Raw genomic sequence first — 9564 nt, forward strand, 5'->3', positions numbered from 1 at the left:
TCAAATTTAAACTATGTATACTAATCAATGTAATTATGATTTCTCAAATATCATAAAAAAATTATAAATGAATTTCTTCCCTTTAATTTTGTCTAGTTTCAAATGAACTAATTTATATGCTTTTTGGGATTATTTTAGGTCATTCACATATATATTTGCTGAAAATTAAATTTTATGTTAAACAACTTATCCTATCTTTTTTATTATGCATTTCTTATCTGTATATAGATATTTAAATTATATTAGAAAACTAAAATTTCAAAAATATATCATAAATCATTCTCTAAAAATCTCTATAGCTTTAAATTGTCTTTTCATAAATAATAATTGTATAATAAATTCATATATAGTTTTAAATATATTTGGTTTTAAAATTATGGTTGATATTTAAGTTTTCACAAAACGATTGTTGCTGATCATTGGCGATGGGTGTAGATTGGGGAAAGCAGAATCGTTGCATTGCCTGGAAATGACAAGAGACAGAGAGGTCCGACGCAGCTACACATGGCCAGTGCGCACCTTCATAAATTTTAACGGTGAAGTTTCATGTGCTGCAACAATTGCGGAAGAAAATGAATGTGAGAGAATGATTGCAGAGGCAGGTGATGACGGTGGGAGATCGTTGTCCAGAAGAAGAAGACGAGGAGATATAAATGTTTTAGAGATGGAATTAAAGGACAGTGCACCAGACGACGCTTCTTCAGTATCGTCACAAGCTTATAGTCCACAACCGCCTCCTCCTCTATCGGACCATCCTCTACTCGTGCCATCGTCATCAGCAGGAGCAGGAGGACGCGATCAACTACCAAGCTTATGGCAACTACCAGAGGTTGGTTTTTTATTTCCAAGTTAATTTGATAAAAATATTATTCATATGACACCCCAGAGTTCTAATGATGAGTAGACATTAACGCAAATGAGCTGGTAGCAATAACATGAAACATGGATATAAATAGGCACCCTCGCTGAATTCACCCTTTTTTGGAAATTGGAATTTTCATTTTTTTAACTAATTCATGGTGTATTGAATTTAATTATGAAACTTAATATTTAACTATGAATTGATCTTTGTACTTTCACTGAAATCTCATTTAATTCCATCATATGATCTATCGAAATCAATCGATTCATACCAATGCAATATAAATATGGTTGATAACGTACCTTCATTTAGATTGTTTCTGTCTTTCGTCTTTGTTGAAAATGGAAAATGTTTTATCCGCCATCTGTATGTAAATTTTTAGATGTGATATTATTAAAAAAAATGAAAATATATGAAAATAAAGTATGTTCAACAAGTTTATAGGGTTTTGGATAGATAATACTTAGTTAAGGCACTCCTTGATACGAAATCAAGGGTTCAATTCCACGCCCTGATCGGGTGATATATTGGACATGATTAAGATGTAGTCCTACTAAGCTTACAAAAAAGTTCACCGGTTTTGAATAGATAGTGATCGGGTGTTCTGTTAAGGAACTCCTTCAATTCCCCGCTCCGATCGCGGGGATATATTGGACATGATAAAGATGTAGTCCTACCAAGCTTACCAAAAAAAACATGTTCATAGGTTGTGTGTGTTATAGCAAAATAAAACAGGTTGTGCATGATAAAACAGCTGGTTGTGCATGTCATAGCAAAATAAAACAAGTTGTGCATGTTATAGCCCGAACTGATAGCCAATTAGGGTTTAAGTAATAAAACCCTAGCCATGGCTAATATATTGGTTTATAATAACCAATAAAACAAGTTGTGCATGTGATAGCAAAATAAAACAGGTTGTGCTATAATAGCCAATTAGGGTTTAAGTAATAAAACCCTAGCCATGGCTAATATATTGGTTTATGATAACCCTCGATATTTGACAGAAAAGAGGCTTGCACAATTGGAATTGCAAGTCGTATATAAAAGTCATAATGTGAGCATCATCATTGGGGCCCTAACTAGTAAGCTTTAGTTGATCGGAGAAGATGGGTGTTCAAACTTAGAGCTCAAGTTGAAGGGAAAATTAGAGGACTAAGAAGAACCAGAGAAATGATAAAATAGGTTGTGCATGTTATAGCACAACCTGATAGCCATAGTTATAGCCAACCTGATTATAAAACCCTAGCCATGGATAATATATTGGTTTATGATAACCCTTGATATTTAACAGAAAAGAGGCTTGCACAATTGGAATTGCAAGTCGTATATAAAAGCCATAATGTGAGCCTCATCATTGGGGCCCTAACTAGTAAGCTTCAGTTGATCGAAGAAGATGGGTGTTCAAACTTAGAGGTCAAGTTGAAGGGAAAATTAGAGGACTAAGAAGAACTAGAGAAGGAGTGTAGGAAATCCAAAAAAGAGAATTGAGTTCTAGTGTCGCATTCATAGTCTCTCTTCAAACTGAAAGCAAAGGTGGACATGAAGTTGTATTCAAGTGAGATAGATTATTTGAAATTAAATCATCAGTTGCAATAGTTATAGGTTTATCTTTTTGTTCACTACATAGAGGAGGAATAAAGAATTTCATTTTCTTGGTTGAAATTAGAGAGCCATGCCTTGACCTAGTGGGAAAGTCACACACAAACCTTTAAGTTTGAGGGAGATCCTCCAGTAACTAGGTAGTAGGATTTTAAAACTTTCATCAACTCCCAATCCTACCCTATTAGTTAGGTAGAGGATCAATGGATCTAATGACATTACTTCAGGCAAAGACAAGGATAGAGTGTATAGGAGCATGCCACGGAATTTAGGAAGATGGAAATAATGATGGATATTTGTCCCAGGAACCGAGATGTACTCCTCAAGTATCTACCGGTCTACACACATCCATTTAGGAAAGAAAGAGATGTTGATGAAACCAAGAATGATGGACACGACTTTTGTGTAGGTCCTCAAGTATTTGGGGGATCTACACAACTATCTGTGAAAGAAAGTGATGTTGTTCAAACTAAGGATGGTGGATAAAGGTTGTGTGCAAGTGAAGTACCTAGAAAACATAGGCATGAAGAAAAGGAAGTCTAGTGATTCAAAGCAGAAGGAACACTAGGCAGCTTCTAAGCACAGGGGCTTAACTCAATGAACCTTTGACATAGCATGTGTGTTCATGGTATACTAAACAATACCCTTAATATCACTACATATTGGAAAATACATCTAAAAATCACTTTATTTAACCCCCTACCAATATGAACCCAATACACCTTCCCAATTTAAAAAAAAAAAAAAACCTACTTTCACCATCTATTTTTTCATTAACATTTTTTATCCCTCTTTATATTTTTTCAATAATTTTGAGCTCCATTTTTTTATACACAACATATAAAAATCCATTACCCCCTATTATATGCTCAATATATTATTTCATTTTTGCCTAAATATAAATCCCCCAATATGAATGCATCTGGTATGGTATTGTTCCCCTAGTGAAGCCTTGATGCTTCTAAGGAGGGGAAGAAGAAGAAAAAATGGAGAAAGGACATGAATACAACAACTACAACACCAATGTAAAGAGATGAGCAACTACTCTAATATTGTTGGTCACATAAGGGAAAATGCAATGTCAAGAACCATAAGAACGCCATAAAGAAGAAAAATGTCATAGCCACAAATTTGAGAAATGAGTCGGAAAAAATATCAAACATGGATGAGAAAATAGTCTTCACATTAGTGAAAAGGGGATTAAATTTGAGTTACCTTTTTGCAACAAGAAGAGAAGGAGATAGCCAATCTCTTCCATATACAGATTATATATGTCAAGAAAACAAAATTGATGATCTATTTAACTCAAGATCATAGGCTATAACAATGGATCTAGTTAATAAACGTGGATTGGAGGTTCATGATCATCTTAGCCCATACCCGTTGGGATAGGTCAATAAGGAGATAGATGTAAAGGTAACCAAATAGTGTAAAATTAAATTTGCTATTCCTACTTAATTTTATTAATGAAGTAGAATTGGGCATTATTCCACTAGATGTTTGTGCAGTTGTGTTTGGGAGTCTTTATATGTACATGAGGGATGAAATATTCATGCAAAGAGACAACCATTACCGCCTCATCAAAGATACAAAATCCTTCATCATCAATCCACACAAGGGAAAGTAAAAAATTTCATTGATAAGTCCCAACCAAACTAACAAATTGATCAATTCCAATAAAAAGTATGTTTTATTATTATTTTTATTAGAAAATTTGTTTGTAGAAGATTCAATGAGAACACAGGTTTCTTTGGAGGGGTGTACTAAGGAACAAAGACAACAACTAGAAGAACTACTATAGGCATATATGGGAGTGTTCCAGAAGCCTAACAGGCTAACACTTAATAGGGAAGTGGAGGACAAGATCTGATTATTGCCAAACTCTCCATTGCCAAACATTAGGTTGTGTAGGTAGTCCATTCTAGAAGTAGACAAGGTAAGGAAATATTTGCATTAGTTGTCGGAGTAGGGTGTTATTAGATCAAATGCCTCACCATGGATAATACATCATAGTTGTGTTAAAGAAGGATGAGATTTGAAAAATGTGCATTGATTACAGGGCATTAAACAAAAGTATGCTCAAGAACAAGTGGCCCTTCGCCAAGATTGATGGCCTATTAGACCAATTATAGCAAGAAAAATACTTCACTAAGCTAGATTTAAAATAATGTATCACTAGGTTCAAGTTAGAGAAGAAGATACCTAGAAGACCACCTTTAAATCATAGAAGGTTAGTATGAGTGGTTAATCATGGAATTTGATCTATGGAACATACCAATTACATTCATGAGATCATGAATGATGTAATATGCCCTTATATAGAATAATTTGTTATTGTTTATTTAGATGATATATTGGTATACAGTGCTACTTGGGATGAGAACATCTCACATTTGATGTAGGTGATAGAGACATCCAAGAAGCACTAGCTACTGGAATATATCAACAAGTGTGAGTGTGCATAATAATATTTGGTGTATTTAAGCCATGTGAATGGTGGAGGGGAGATAAAGATAGATCTTGCCAAGATGGGGGCCATCATGATGTGGTTGGTGTTTACATATGTTTCTAATATCAGGAGTTTCTTTGGGGTATCATAATACCTAAGGAAATTCATAGCCTCATTTTCAGCAGTAGTTGAACCATTACACACCATAACAATTAGTGCTAAGAGTTTCTAGTGTGGAAGGTTCAACAAAAGGCCATTAAAGATTTGAATAATAAAATCAATCAAGCACCAATTTTTGCATTACCAAACTTACAATATCCCTTAAAAGTGGAGATAGATGCAAGACAGGAGTGGTCTTGATGTAGGGAGGAAGGATTGTATGCTATCAATTTGAAGTTTTTCATGGGGAATGTCTCAACTACCTTAACTAGGACAAGGAGCTTTATGCCCTAGTACAAACTATCAAAAAGTTGAAACATTATCTTATGGGAAAGGAGATAGTCATCCACATAGATCACCAACCGCTACATTACTTGTAGACCTATATTAAGATACAACAACTAGTGATCTGTAAACTTTCGTGGATATTCCACTTAACAGTTTGTCAGAACAGATTTGATAATATTATATTAAAAATCTGAGATTCTACACTATTATAGTTTTATTTAATTTCTAGATCTGTAGATCTTACTATAATTAGTGCATGCATGTAAAAGTAAATTATGCAGAAAAGAAGCGAACGACAAAATAATCTCACACACACATAAGACACAAGATATGCTCTATCGGAAACCGTTTCGAGAGAAAACCAAACTAGAAGGCGAGGTCGCTTCGCTCTCTTTCATTGTCTGGAAATATGGCTGCAGATACAAGGAGTAATGTATGTGGCCCATGGGATGCTACAATGAACAAATCATAGTTGTGTGCTCTACCTCCTATTTCTCTTGGCTATCTTTCCTCAACTATGGAACAAAATTCTCTCAAAAGAATGGAATGTCTCTTCTTCCTAGTGGCCCAGTTTTAACACAACCCGATAGCCTACTAGTGGTTAAGTTTGACTACATCAACTCTTAGCTAGAGTCACAAAATATACTCTTATAGAGTCTTTTACATCACAAACACGTGGCTAGCCCCTTTTCCATGAATAATGGGGATTGACGCAACATCATCTTGAACTATAGGTGTGAAAACAGGAAGGTCAACTTCTAAGTGGCATAACTTTTGCATACGGACTCCAATTGATGCAATTCTTGCGCTGTTGGAAATCTTTCTGTGTGTAGAATAGCATAAAGTGTGCTGCATTTGGGCGACAAATTTTACCCCTAAAAAATGTTGTTTGATGCCTCAAAACACTCCCGGAATGTTTCAAACCCTGTTTTGCCAAACTAGGTCCCATCGGTAAAAACAATCCCGTGAGTTGATTCCTCCACTTTTACCATTCCAAATGCATCAAGATGGATGAAAAACAATATAATGATCCAATTCAGATCAACTAGACGCTCCAAGTGGATGGTGCTTTTACACCATTTTCATTTAATGTTTTCTTTTATATGTTTTAAAATTGGGAACTAGGGCCAAATTCCACCTTGGGACAACTCATATGATGGAGATGATTATTGCATTTGATTCCTCTTTTCGAGAGGTCCAAGTTTGATATAAATATCATCTCATTCAGACAAGCAGAAGTGTGATTTTGAATTTATTCTCTCACATGTACAAATTGTTAAGGTTGGCCTCAGCTTAATGTAGGCTCAAGAAGCCCAATAGATGTGTCTCTTCACCCACATCAAAGTGTATAAATAGAAGAGACCTCTCTCCTCATTTGGACATCAATCACTCAATAATTCTTCTCTCTCTTCGATAAATTGGTTCGTACAACTTGGGGATACTTTCTCTCCCTCTCTCACACGCGTGGTTGAAGGACGACTTTCATGGGCTAATTGCAGAGTGAAATTTCAGAGTTTCATAACAGGTTTGACCAACATTGACCGAGGACTTATTGACCAAGTTTGACTTCATTTTGAGGGCATAAGTTCGATCTCCTTAGCCCGCATTTCGGGGCACATAAATTGAAGAGTTTTGGACTAGTTGACCAGTGTTGACTTCAGAATTAACTTTCATTTGATTGCAAAAAAATTGCAACATATTTTATCTCCTTTGACCAAGTTTGACTAAGTTGTTTTGGGTTGAAGTTGACCTTCTGATGAGGTCGAGTTTGACCAAGGAAGACCGAGTTACTTCAAGGAATAACTTTTGTTGTTTTGACCAGCGTTGCCTTTCTGGTTAGGATTGAAGTTTGACTGCAGTTGACTGCAGAATTTGACAAGGTTGGTTTGACTTTGTATTGGGCTAATCTATTTTACTTGTGTACTTTCTCTCTCTACTAAACTATTAAATAATAATAAGAAGATTTGATCAAAGGGTTTTCCTCTAGATTCCGCCAAATCTGGTGTCCTTTTGTCTTGGCTTGTCTTTTGCTTATTTTTATGTTCCATTTGCATTTACTGTCAATGCGATTAATGGTTAATGTGATTTCTATTGAAAATTGTCATTGGGTTGCTAAAGGAACATTGAATTAAATTGTGTTAAGCATAGAACATACCATTGTTATCTAAAATTAACATGGTGTCAGAGCTCAGGTGAAGACAAAGCCCAAGCAAAAGTGAGGAAAGCAATCACTAAAGGAAGTTGTTGAATAGGAATTTGAAGATAGCCTCAATGACGACTACATCTTACTTCAAATATGAGGACAAGATTAAGGACAAATCTGACTATCATGCATGGAAGATGTCTATGGATTGAATTTGGAAGAGAATGATGTTATGGACTATGTCAAAGGAAGAGTGGTGGAGCCTCCTTCAAGTACACCCACTGCTGCAAAAAACAAAGTACAAGAAAGATGAGATCAAAGCTAAGAAAATTATTGTTGATTCTATTCACAAGCCTTTGGTTACCTATATTTTTATTTGGAAACATCTAAGTAGATGTATGACAAGATGCTTAGGATGTTCAAAGTAAATAATGCCAATCAAGTTCTCTTTCTCAAGAACAAGTTGATAAACATCAAAATGGATAGAGGAGAATCCATTCAATCCTACTTTGAAACGAACAAAGTTCCTTCTACAGATTAATTATTCTAGAAGACTTGGAATATGAGGTTATCCATTGAGGATATAAATATTATATTAAATATATGAATAAAAATGATAATAAGATGATTAACAATGAGAACGAGAGGCTTGCTTATATATCAAACATGTGTCTCTTCATGGAGAGTCATGTCCTATTTAGACATGCCTCTTCAACCTAACTACTAATTATTATTAACTAATCATTACTACAATTATCTTTGTTAATTAAATTTATATTATTTATATATTTTATTTGTAACATTGCCTTCTTCCTCAAAAAGCTTTGTCCTCAAAGCTTGTCGATGAAAAAGGCTTGATCTCTTTTTCGGCTTCAAATGACTTTCTCTCTCGAAACAATCATCTTCGTCGATATAAGCTGATATGATCTTCTAAGTGACAAACAAAATTTTCGCACTGAGAAGGGATCAGACCATCCTAGATTAATCTTCTGTGTAGTATTCTAATCACTGGAATTTTGTAACGACTTCTTAGCATAAGACAGGATTGAGGTTATATCACTCTTCTCTGGAACATCATTTTGTTGTTTCGGTTCTAAAAGGTACATATATGTAACTTGATTGAGTTGTCTACTCTCGTGATTTAGATGTCAATATGGAACCTTTTGGTTTGACTTTCCCTTAGTGGGCATGTGGCAATTTTTATATTTTCTTCTGGCAAAGATGTTGTTGAGTTGGTTACGGAAACATTCACTTGGGATATTCATTGTCTGAACTGCAACATCTAAGTGTGTCGTTTCTTCAACTTGCTTGTCTTCTTCCTGAGTTGTGACTTTCACTGGATCGATATCTGTTGTTTTGTCATCAACTTGACTTCCCACATTTGATGCTTCCTTCTCGATAAGTTGTTGTACCTTGTTTTCTAATGACTTCTTATCTTTTTTAAGTTCTTAATTTGCGTCAGTAATTTTTCACTATGGTTTTTAAGTCGAGAAAATTCTTCATTTTTGTCAACAATGATTTTGTCAATTTCATTTTGCATATTTTGTAATACTTTTTTACCTTCTTGAGAAATTACTTTTGAAATATCTGATATATCTTCTGGTGTTACTGAATTTGGTTTCAGTGTAACATCTCGCAGTGTTATTTTCTTCTTCTTGTGGGAAAATGTCAAAAACTTCTTTTTGTATTTAGAATAAAGGACCCTAGAATTTCCATCCAGAGTGATCCCAAAATAATGTCACCTTGATTGTTCCATAGGGTGTGAACTGAGAATTGCGATACAAATGTATAATCTTCAATGTTTAACTGCAAATTGGCTATGTCATATATTTTATTGCAAAAAAAATCTAATTTTTCAGTTATACTTGACTCTGGAATCACTAATTGGTTTGCAATTTTAGGTGATATATTTTGAATCTTCTGTCGGAGAAATAGAAATAATAACATCTTTTCCTACGAGATTTCCTTTAATGTTAAATAGTGCTTTACCGTCTCTAGGTAAGGTTTCTGGGAATCTTTTGGCCTTCATTTTTGTACTAGACTCCATTTTTGTTTCTTGAATAT

This window comes from Pinus tabuliformis, chromosome 9 (genome assembly GCF_031772625.1).
Source record: "Pinus tabuliformis cultivar Carrire ecotype Pingquan chromosome 9, CPIR1, whole genome shotgun sequence".
Taxonomy (NCBI): domain Eukaryota; kingdom Viridiplantae; phylum Streptophyta; class Pinopsida; order Pinales; family Pinaceae; genus Pinus; species Pinus tabuliformis.